Source organism: Argopecten irradians, unplaced genomic scaffold (assembly GCF_041381155.1).
Source record: "Argopecten irradians isolate NY unplaced genomic scaffold, Ai_NY scaffold_0104, whole genome shotgun sequence".
In the NCBI taxonomy this organism is placed as follows: Eukaryota; Metazoa; Mollusca; class Bivalvia; order Pectinida; family Pectinidae; genus Argopecten; species Argopecten irradians.
In genome coordinates, this window is record NW_027187571.1 from 61088 (window position 1) to 73485 (window position 12398).

Consider the following 12398-nt stretch of genomic DNA (forward strand, 5'->3'; position numbering starts at 1 on the left):
ATATTGTTGAGTGTTCTGGCATATCCTAAGACTTATATCGTTAAGTCCCAATAGTCCGAAGATCCGATAATCCAAAAATATATAATGTAACTTGATTTTACATGCGAACAGTACACGAAACGAGACAAACGACTGCGGTATATTGCTAAGATATTCATGTGTGACCATATATTTGATACGGAAAATGATATTTAAAACGTAATGTAACGGCTTTTAAAAATTGAGAAAAAGGGCATAATCTTGAAAGACGTAAACGTATCTGCTCACAGGTGGAAGACATGACACAGTATTACAAACATGTATATGAAGAGAGAAAAATGTCGATAGAACCAAACGCCTGTGATCTGATATTAATAAATATATGAACACTACAATCATGTTTAACATTTTCCCAGAAGTTATCATTATGCTAACCATTTTCATCATTGAGGGGAAAAATACACAAGTCAAAGAAATAGGAAAGGAGACACAGAATCACAGGACACCTCTGAACAGTAGCATTACACGTATACATGTCTATATATGTGTGTGTGTAAGCGTTCATATATAGAGTCAAACGCCTGTGATTAAGCCACATTTGTGCATTATAATCAAATACATCGGGAACTTTATTTAAACAAACATTCTATACATCTTTGATTCAACAGACTGTGATTAGACTTGATTTTAACGTATTCGCTAAGGTCACTTTAAAATCAATCAAAAACACACCTTTTTACAATTATTATAGTCATAATTTAACGAAGAGGAAGTTTAAAACTAAATCAAGACAGAAATGGCTAAAAATGCAACTCGCAACTCAAATTGTCGGAAGCTAGTATATACAAAATGTATATAGTTAGATTGTCATTATGATATTGTTAATAATAAGAATACAATCCAATAGAAAAATGTTTATACTTAACTTAAGTAGTTTTACTTCACTTAAGTAGTCTTACTTAACTTAGGTAGTTAAGATATGTTTTTTAAGCTGTGTACGTACAGGTATTACTTGTGCAGCTACGTACATGCACGTGGCATGTACAAGTTATCACAGGTGTTTGACGTTCTGTCAATATATATATAATATAAGTATATAAAAAATATCCCTATATACTATATAAAATTATAGTATAAAGGATTATTTTTTATATATATTTATACTATATATTATTGACAGAAAGCGAAATATAGACTCCCGTATACACAGGGACTAGTAACGTAGAATTTATGGACTCTGCTACATGTATTTTGATCTAGAACCCTAAAACGTCTAAAATGGTCTTGTTGCACCCTGGTGGGTCCATTATGATATAAACTGTGACTAATTCGCAGATCCATTTGGATAACCAGACAGACAGCAGTAAGGAAATCTAAATTTTTAAATCTTTAAAATTCTTCTTTTGCTGGTGTGAACACAGAAGTCTGATTTAGCTTATATCTTTTACATTTTAGACTCACCAGAGTGTCCACAGACCAATATTAGGTATAAGGTCTAAATCAAATGTCATTAAATTCATATTCTACATTAAATGAGTAATATACCATATAAAAATAAATAAAATGAATACCCCTTCCCTTTCCGGAAGTTTTGTATTCAAATGTGGTGTGTGGTCTGTAAAGTTATAACCTTTAGCTTGTTTTACTACCAGAAATAAACAGTATTCTATGTTGAATGAATGAGTTTTTTGTAAATATATTTTGTGATATATTAACACAGGATGGACGACATTTTAGATGATTTGGGTTTATCCCACCTCTCTGAAGTATGCAGAGAAAACACTGTAAGTATTGTTTTTTTCTTCCTAATGGCTGAGCCAAGTAGTGGTTTTATTACCCCTGTTTGATTACCACAGGAATCTGAGAATGAGTTACAGATTATATAATGATGGACTGGTGAGTCCACGATTATATAACTTGTAACTAATTCCCAGATCCATGTGCTCGATTCGTCAAGAGCGGACGCTCGCCGCTACCCGGCGAGGCGGCTAAGTCACTCGATTCGAAGAAAAAGAGCACCGGTGCCGCGAAGGTTTATTCTGAAGTTTTACTCTTTCGAAAACATCACTTTAAAAGTTCTAATGAATCGTTTTTGCGGGTGACTTTTCGTCAAACACGTGTTATTCAGACTGTAACTTCAGAATATAGATCATACCTACACGTGTAATACTAGCTGGTCTAAGGCAATACGTACACTCATGTCGCCTGAGGCTAATGCTTTGGTCACAGCCCGCCCTTCCGATTAGGATTAGAATGTATTCCCGGCATGGTGTTTAGTCATTCTCCTTCCGATTAGGCTTAAGGTGTACTTCCGGCATGGTTTTTTGTCATTTTGGTCTGGTTCCCGGCCGGACACCAGACATGATCGGCCGGTGGCCGGGGATCTTTGGTAGCATCGGGGAGGTGCCCGAAGAGTTTTAACCCAAAAGTTAAAATTACCCCGATGTTCCATAGATTTTCATAATCGGCCACATAAAGTTCACACATCGACCGCTATCCGGCCGGGAATCGAGCAATAATCACATCGCAGACATCGTTTGCTGTACAAGTCTGTAGGATATTTGAGCGATATTTGTAGGATGTTCATTTGAAAAGGCCGGTTATCGTCCGGACACCATATGATAATCGCCCGATTAGCATTATGTGTTCGGTCGATATTCATTGCCTCGTCGGTCCCAAAACAACTCTCTTTCGAAACAGACGCCGTACTATTACCGCACGACCTCCTTTTTATGTTAATGATGTGTGACAAACCGGCCGATCATTGTGACCTAAGCATAAAGCTGCGAAAAAATGTCCGCCATGATGGAATACGCCGGTTATGTCGCCTGGTCGCGTGTGACCGGCGTACGTCGTTAGCCGCTCTTCAGAACGAATCGAGCAGGGGTATTAAGATACATTTTTTTGTAGGTGGGTGTTGGACCCATCACCGATGCGTGCTTCCGCTATTGATAGAAAGTCAGATCACCAAACGATAAACATGTCACCAACCTGTTCATATTATTACAATCATTACTTGATATTTTTGCAGTTCTCAAGTAGAAATGGGATTTTTGTGATGCATTTTCCTGTATTACACTGTATTTGAGTGTTTTTAAAAACCGGTCGGTGTGTAGCTGCAGACGATGACCTAGTTTAGGTGACTCAAAGTAGATTTGTAGTACAAGTCATGAAAATAAGGCGCATGCTTTAAATAGCGAGGCCTCATTTGGGGTATACACGTGTTTCGCCAGTTATATCGGATCTGTAAGATAGATTGTCTAAGACATAGATAAGATATTAAATACAGATTCACCTTAATTCATGCTATTTCCTCGCCAGTTTGGATCACAAGTGAACCCAACAGTTCTTATATTGCAAAAATAATATCACGAATAAAACATGACATTGTAATAGCCAGAGAAACTGATGATTTTTCTTATATTGATCGTTTAGTCATTCATTAAAATCAAGTATTTGACATTCACAGATAACTCCGTCTGAAATTTTAAAAATGACGGACGAAGATTTCGTCGCCCTTGGTCTCACAAGCATTGGGGATAGAGTGCGTCTCAGGGAAAGGTGTCGAGACACTTTATCAAAAGGTTTGTATAAATAATGAAAAGGCAAATTATCAATCGCTGTTTGTTTCAGCTGTTACTGTACAGGTTTAAATGTTGGTGCTGATGTAGGCTATTGTTTTTAGTGCGAGTGTACTCGTACTATTATTTTCCTTGTCGTGTGTAGAGTCTGTGTACATCCGCTATGCGCAGATTCCAACTGCGCACGCGATACCGGAAGTCAGTGTCTAATAGCGTTTAATAGATTTCGCCATGATTTAGTTCAAAAACATATATTAAGATATACTTGTCAGCGATAATCTAATGACTATACTCAGTGCTAAACGCATTTATTCTGTGTAAACTTCAAGCGGCGTATCATACAAACTCTTGCATCGGTCACGATATTCTAAGCATCTGATCGACTTTGGAAACTTCCGGAACATTACAATGCAATTCAAGTTGAAACGGATAATTTATAGTACCGGCCACATATTTAATTTATTTCACATTATCCTAGGTCCTAGGTGTACGTTGCACTATCGCTTAATAAGCCCTGTGGCAATAGACCGCACTTGCTTCTTATTAATATTTATAAAATTACACAGCTTTGCGTTAGAGAAACAGAATAAAAAACACATTATGAAATATCAGTCTGAATGTCTGAGCTCTAGATCTTATGTACACCAGAAAGTCACCACGTGCACAGAGACTGGACGGTGTTCTAGCGGACGACTATTTTGAACAGCGAAACAAGTTTATCGTATCAATATCAAAATTATAATAAACACACTTTTATGTAACAAAGAACTTCAAAGTAATTTCACATTTAAAGTTCTGATGAAGTAAAGGACAGAATTTATTACAATGCACAAAGGGCGTAAACCATCTCCTTGCAATAATCCCAAGGATAAAGTGCTACGTATACGTACACCTGTTGCAGAGGATGATTTCATAGCGGAAATTAAGGTTAGGAAGTATTTAGCGAGCACTGAATGTCTAACAGACATATTTCTAGTTTTCAATTTGCCATGACAATAAAATCAAGGCACCACGGAACGGACTGCTGATTTTCAGAATTTATATATTGAATATATTTTCAATCACTCTTGATACAAAGGTGTCATATACAGATCAAAATTAAGATATTTACAGATTTGGATAAAATTTATGTAGTAACTATAGGTTTTGTCCACAAGGAAGACACCAATGCTATTGTCGGGCTACCTACCAATTTATTCATATAAATACCAATTATTTATTTAGTTAATTTCCTATGCGTCTGCAATTAGTTCATCTAAATATCCATGATGCCGCTTGGCCGTCCAAACCCCAAGTGACCAGTACCCCAAATAAACTACCAAACATTCACTCACGACGTAGACAATAGACCAATACCATATAAGGATACAAATATGATTGGCATACAAGTTACGTCACATTCACATAACTCATCGCTCTCACTCACACGTGCCTTTTCCGCGCGCGCGCCAACGATCTTGTCGCATTGCGTATCTACGACCCGCGAATATCGCTATACGGACCACACGCGAACGCGTACTAAAGTATAACATATAGAAAATAAAAATAGTAAAATTACACACTACTACATTTATCCGAATGATGGCATTTTTAGTTACGCTTTATGTTGAAAACCTGTATATGGCATGCGAACAGAATCAATTCAAAACTTAATTTCGTTTTACTTGTTAAATACCACAATTGCTTCCAATAAGATTTTGTTGAATCAAATTTCAGAAACAGACTCTCCCATAGTAAAACGGTTCAAGGAGTTTCAAAGCAAGAGGGGAAAGAGACAAACGGTTGGTAAATTGCATCGTTTTCAATGCTCAATTTTAGCTCATTCCTTTGAATGTTGTGCGTTCAGAAACCACTTTACAATATCGTCTGTATGTTTCCATTAGAACCTCCTTAAATTACTATAATATATATATATATATATATATATATATATAGAAAAAACAAAACTTAAACAAATCTACCATCGATCTCTACCGTTTTCCCAGCTGCCGCTTCAGGAGATGTTTATATATATATATATAGGTGTTCTTCAGGAAATGTTTATATATATATAATAATATATGTAATAATATCTGGCTTAGGTGCCAGAGATTTGCATATAATACACTGTACATTTATAATACATCTCAGCACAAAATTCCAGTTTCTATACCAAAGAAAATTATGAAAAAGTTTGAGATTTTCAAAACTCATGAAGAAATTTATCAAATTAAAACTGAAGCCTTTTCTATAATTTCATGCCACGGTGTCTTTTGAGCATATAAATACCACCCAATGATTAGAGTAATAACACAGATCATTTAATATATATTATTACCTTAATGTATATTATTACACAAATGCAATGTGTAATATGATTGAAACTAACTGTTGTTTCGTTATATTTTAAAACGAAAGTAATTATAAGGTCTTGCTTACAAATTTATTCACTTCAAAGAAATAGTTACCTTCTTGGGTTATTTTATTTCTTTTTAGGGACTGATGTCGACAAAAAGAGGCAAAAAAGATACTAGACGTATACAATTCGGCTGGAAACATTTCCACAAAAAAATATATAAATTAGTGCAAGGAAATAGGGGAGGAGGGAAACTTGAGATAGATGTGACCAGATCTGCTACTTTAGCCGATGTGACCGATATGGCCGCACGAAGATATTTTCCTGGTGGACATAATGCATCATCAAATCTTTCCCTAAATCATTTAGAATACTTCCTTGCGACGTTCACAGGTAAAAGAGTAGAAGAAGGTATGAAGTCAGGTGAACATTCTTTCGGAGCGTTCATTGACGACCTAAAAACGAACCCTATACGTCTTTACCTGCATACAAAAGAAAAGGTTTGTACAATTTTATTTACCAGTTACAATTCTTGCAAAAATGTGTCAAATTGATTGTATCATTTGCAACGCACGAATTGAAAGAATCAAAGTCATGTTGCATGATATGTACAATTTTCTATGGAATATCAAAAGAGATTTACATATATTAGTACCTTAATCTAACAGAGTTTTACATATTAGTACCTTAATATCTAACAGAGTTTTACATATTAGTACCTTAATCTAACAGAGTTTTACATATTAGTACCTTAATCTAACAGAGTTTTATATACAGATATTAATATACCTTATTTTTACTTATCTAACAGAGTTTTACATATTAGTACCTTAATCTAACAGAGTTTTACATATTAGTACCTTAATCTAACAGAGTTTACATATAGTACCTTAATCTAACAGAGTTTTACATATTATACCTTAATCACAACAGAGATATTTACATATTAGTACCTTAATCTAACAGAGATTTACATATTAGTACCTTAATCTAACAGAGATTTACATATTAGTACCTTAATCTAACAGAGTTTTACATATTAGTACCTTAATCTAACAGAGTTTTACATATTAGTACCTTAATCTAACAGAGATTTACATATTAGTACCTTAATCTAACAGAGATTTACATATTAGTACCTTAATCTAACAGAGATTTACATATTAGTACCTTAATCCAACAGATATTTACATATTAGTACCTTAATCTAACAGAGTTTTACATATTTTTACCTTAATCTAACAGAAATTTACATATTAGTACCTTAATCTAACAGAGTTTTACATATTAGTACCTTAATCCAACAGATATTTACATATTAGTACCTTAATCTAACAGAGTTTTACATATTAGTACCTTAATCTAACAGAGTTTTACATATTAGTACCTTAATCTAACAGAGTTTTACATATTAGTACCTTAATCTAACAGAGTTTTACATATAAGTACCTTAATCTAACAGAGATTTACATATTAGTACCTTAATCTAACAGAGATTTACATATTAGTACCTTAATCTAACAGAGATTTACATATTAGTACCTTAATCCAACAGATATTTACATATTAGTACCTTAATCTAACAGAGTTTTACATATTTTTACCTTAATCTAACAGATATTTACATATTAGTACCTTAATCTAACAGAGTTTTGCATATTACTACCTTAATCCAACAGATATTTACATATTAGTACCTTAATCTAACAGAGTTTTACATATTTTTACCTTAATCTAACAGAGATTTACATATTAGTACCTTAATCTAACAGAGTTTTACATATTAGTACCTTAATCTAACAGAGTTTTACATATTAGTACCTTAATCTAACAGAGTTTTACACATATTAGTACCTTAATCTAACAGAGTTTTACATATTAGTACCTTAATCCAACAGATATTTACATATTAGTACCTTAATCTAACAGAGTTTTACATATTTTTACCTTAATCTAACAGAGATTTACATATTAGTACCTTAATCTAACAGAGTTTTACATATTAGTACCTTAATAGCACTTATGGCAATAAACCATATAGTGCGGTTATCGGAGGGCACCTGCTGATTTGGTAGCGTGTTACCTAAACACAAATTATGTCAGAATTGCTGGAGAGTTATCCCCCCTTTTTAATTGAAGACATTTTGGTACAAGGACAGCTTTGAAAGAGGCTAAGTTTATGTGAAAAAATAATTGGGTTTGAACACTCAATTTCTTCAAGTTTTCGATGCATTTCTTTTGTTTGATACCTTATGTATGTTTTTGATCTGATTTCGGATTATTTTCTCAAACATATTCCGTTAGATGGGAATGGATTTATTTCCCTGTCACTGACTTCATATTCCGGCATGGCGCCGGCATTGTCGATAGTTTGGCCAAGTTAAAGTATATTTAAAAGTAAAGGCATTAATTGTTTTTTTGTTTTTTTTTGTTTTTGTGATACATAATGAATGCATCGAAATACTTTCATTATTTTGAATTCGTTTCATTATAGAATCTATCTTATGATATTCGACTCGGAATATTTTTGACGAGGCCGAACTTGGGTCGAGTTCTACTTTCTTGTCGATATCGCATATAAACATAGGCTAGCATTAATTTTGTATATAATGTGATCGGCTCACTTTAGACATTGAACATATAATTTTAATCGTTAATCTTGCACCTCTTTGGAGACGATTGCGATCGTATTGATTCACTTTACTCACTCGGGGCGAGATTCCCTGTTGGGACGAGTTTACCTAAGCGGTCATGACCTATATATTTCGGTCAAGTCGACGTCCCAATGTGAACCGTTTTCTGTACACGTACAGGAACGTTACGGTAAAATTTAACATTACTTGTAATTTTGTAATATGAGAGATATTTTTTTTTTGATTTCACAATTACGAAGCAAAACAGTATTTTAGTACTTGTACAACATTATTACCTTATAATTATGGAAAATATTTTAAAGGTGTTCTACTCACACGTTTCGTTTTTTTCTTTATGCATGAATGCATACTTAGTAAGCCGTCCACTCCTATAGCTATCATGTATACTAGAGCGAAGAGACGAAAGAGGGCAGGAGGAGCAACAGTGCCTGTAGAAGCTGAGTCGGCGATGCCTAACCATAGGACAAATCCTGTAGAAGCTGAGTCGGCGATGCCTAACCATAGGACAAATACAGGACCTGCAGCCGGGAGTGGAACCGACCAATCTAGATCTACGCCACCTGAGCTACCGGTAGCAGCCCCACCTCCTGTATTACAAGACCAGGGTATGTCCTTTGGTGTAATGCCAACCCCTATTGCAAGCGTGAATAATATTTTAGGCTTGCATGTATCCGCTTCAGTGAAACTAAAGATTACTAATGGAGAGTATGTTGAACTCTCACAATTGTTGTCCAACTCAATGGGAGATTCACATCAGGCTCATAGAATATCTCTTGTTGATGGGGAGCTTCTTATCAAACCAAAAAACCAATACCCTAAGATTTCGGACATCAGTAAATGGACAGATGCATTTATTATATATATCAGCATCTATACAGCAGTACATCCAGAACAGTTGCATGGCTTGTTAAAATGTATGCAGGTTGTTCGCCTGGGGGCTCTGAGATGTGGTGGCATGGACTGGATAAAATATGACGAGCAATACAGGTTAAGGAAAGCTCTCAATCCCCAAGGGGCATGGGGCATAATTGACAATGAATTATACCTGTTATATATGCAGCCACAGCGGGTCTCCCTATCTCAGACACAAACTCAAAATTCGAACACCTTAAAATGTTTTGACTACAATTATAAAGGAAATTGTACACGCCCTAACTGCAGCTACTCTCATAAATGTATCAATTGTAGTGGGGGGCATGCTAGTATGAATTGTTTCAAAGGGAATTCCAACAACCCATACTCTTTTCGAAAAAACAAACAATACAAAACACCAAAGACAGGGAAACAAGCAAGGATTGCAAACAGGTGTGGACATTGGGAAAGACACCAATAAAAATCACCACTCTTAGTCACTGGGTGGCTAAGTACCCACAGGCAGCAGTAGGGACACAGCTTCTCGAGGGTTTTAAAAACGGTTTTAGGAATTCAATATCTAGGCCCTAGGATCCCTAGAGAATCCAGAAATTTGAAATCAGCCTCCTTATATCCAACACAAACTTACCAGAAAATAATGCAGGAAGTTGAATTAGGTAGAGTAGCAGGCCCTTTTGCAGAAAAAACCAATGGCACAGTGGATGGGGTCCCCTATAGGCTTAGTTCCCAAAAAAGATGGAAAATGGCGGTTAATTACTCACCTGTCATGGCCTTCAGGTAATAGTATAAATAGTAATATTGATCCCGATACAGTTTCTGTCAAGTATTCGTCATTTGATAAAGTAGTTCAGATGATAGCAGAGTTGGGAAAAGGGACTTTGTTGGGTAAAATGGATATTAAATCTGCATTCCGTCTCCTTCCAATCCATCCGGCGGATTTTCCATTACTAGGATTTAAGTTTCAAGACATGTACTTTGTTGATAAGTGTTTACCTATGGGGTGCTCAGTTTCATGTAGTCTATTTGAAAAGTTTTCAACATTTATTGAATGGGTAGTCAAGGAGAAGTCTGGTGAGCAAAGTCTAGATCATTATTTGGATGATTTTTATATTTGCTGGAAAGGAAAAATGTGATACTTGTGCTAGGCTCATGTCTGTTTTTCGAGAAACTTGCAATGAAATGGGTATACCCATAGCTGAGGAAAAATCCGAAGGTCCAACTACAGTTTTGGTGTTTTTGGGTCTTGAAATTGACACTATTAAAATGGTAGTCAGGGTACCTCGGGAGAAAGTTGTATTACTCAGGTCAGAAATTTTGAAAGTGTTGGATAAGGGTAAGAAAGTAAAATTACAGGAATTACAGTCTCTTGCTGGGATTATGTCTTTTTGTGCAAATGCTATACCAATAGCTAGGGCCTTTACACGGCGTGTGTTTGATGCAATGGCAGGCATACAAAAACCTTTTTATAAAGTAAGAATATCCGAGGAAATTAGAGCAGACTTAGAAATGTGGTTGTTATTTTTAAAAGATTTCAACGGGTCCTGTTACTTTGTGGAGAGTTCTTGGAGCAGTAGTGTGGATTTAGGTCTGTATACAGATAGTGCAGGGAACTGGGAATTAGGTTGTGGTGCCTGTTGGGGAAGTAATTGGATAGCTTTTAGGTGGCCAAGTGGTTGGCAGGGAAAATCCATCATGAGAGACATAACCTTTTTAGAATTGGTGCCAATAGTTTTGGCAGTTCAAGTTTGGTCTTCTGAATTCAGGTCTAAGAAAATTAATTTTTATGTAGACAATATATTAGCTTAGTAACTATATTAAACAACAAAACATCAAAGTCACAAAGGGTTATGTCTTTGTTGAGACCATTTTTAATTCACTGTATGCACAACAGCATTCATTTTAGGGCCACTCATGTAGCAGGGGCACGTAACTCTGCAGCAGATTCATTGTCTCGTTTTCAGTTTTCAAGGTTTCGAGAAATCCGGCCTTGGGCAAATCGGGAGCCAGCAAGGGTACCGGAAGGGTTCATGTCGACACTCTTGACAGTGAGGTCAACAGATTAATTCAGCTATCGGTTTCGAAAAACACATCTGGGTCATACACAGTGGCCATGAACAGTTTTCGACAGTTTCAGGAAGATTTGTCCTTAGATTTATCCTGGCCCCTCCCACACAACAAGTAATGAGATATATTGCCTATATGTCTGTTAAAGGCTACTCACACTCTACAGTGAAAACCTATTTGGCTGGTTTGAGTTTTAATTTCAAGCTAGGTGGTCATGAGGATCCTACTCAACAATTTATTGTTAAAAAACTGTTAGAGGGAATTAGGAGAGACAGCGATGAGGGTGGTGACACCAGATTACCCATAACAGTAGACCTTTTAGCTAGTATTATTAAGGTACTCCCCAGAATTTGTAGCTCTCAGTATGAGGTTGCATTGTTTAGTTGTGCATATTCATTAGCATTTTATGGTTTTTTTCCGGGTAGGTGAAATCACAGTCACTTTCACAAGTGACACTTCAAGAAAATGCTGCTACAATACACCTATCTTCTTCAAAGACTGACCAATATAGCAAAGGTACTATCATCGAGCTGCCAAGTAACGATACCATTTATTGTCCAGGTGGTAACCTTCGCAGATATATGGCAGTTCGACCTAGGGTTCAGGGTCCATTACTATGTCATTTTGGTGGTAGAGTTTTAACAAGATATCAATTTTCTAGTATCCTTACAAAAGCATGCACTCTTTTAGGCTACAACAGTAGGTACTACAAAGCACATTCCTTCAGAATTGGTGCAACCACAACTGCATCCCTATGTAACATGTCTACTGAAGCTATTATGGAATGTGGCAGGTGGAAATCAAGTGCTTATAAGAGTTACATAAGAATACCGACTCGTAGATTAATTTCCAAACGCTAATTTGCGTTTTAAGAATTGTAGGTACGCCTGGAAATGTTTGGATCCTAGGATC

At 35.8% G+C, this 12398-nt stretch overlaps 1 pseudogene; it reads left to right on the forward strand.

Moving 5' to 3' along the window:
- The first annotated feature begins 3446 nt into the window (after positions 1–3446).
- On the forward strand, positions 3447–9946 carry LOC138311765 (uncharacterized; annotated as a pseudogene).
- Positions 9947–12398: the final 2452 nt, after the last annotated feature.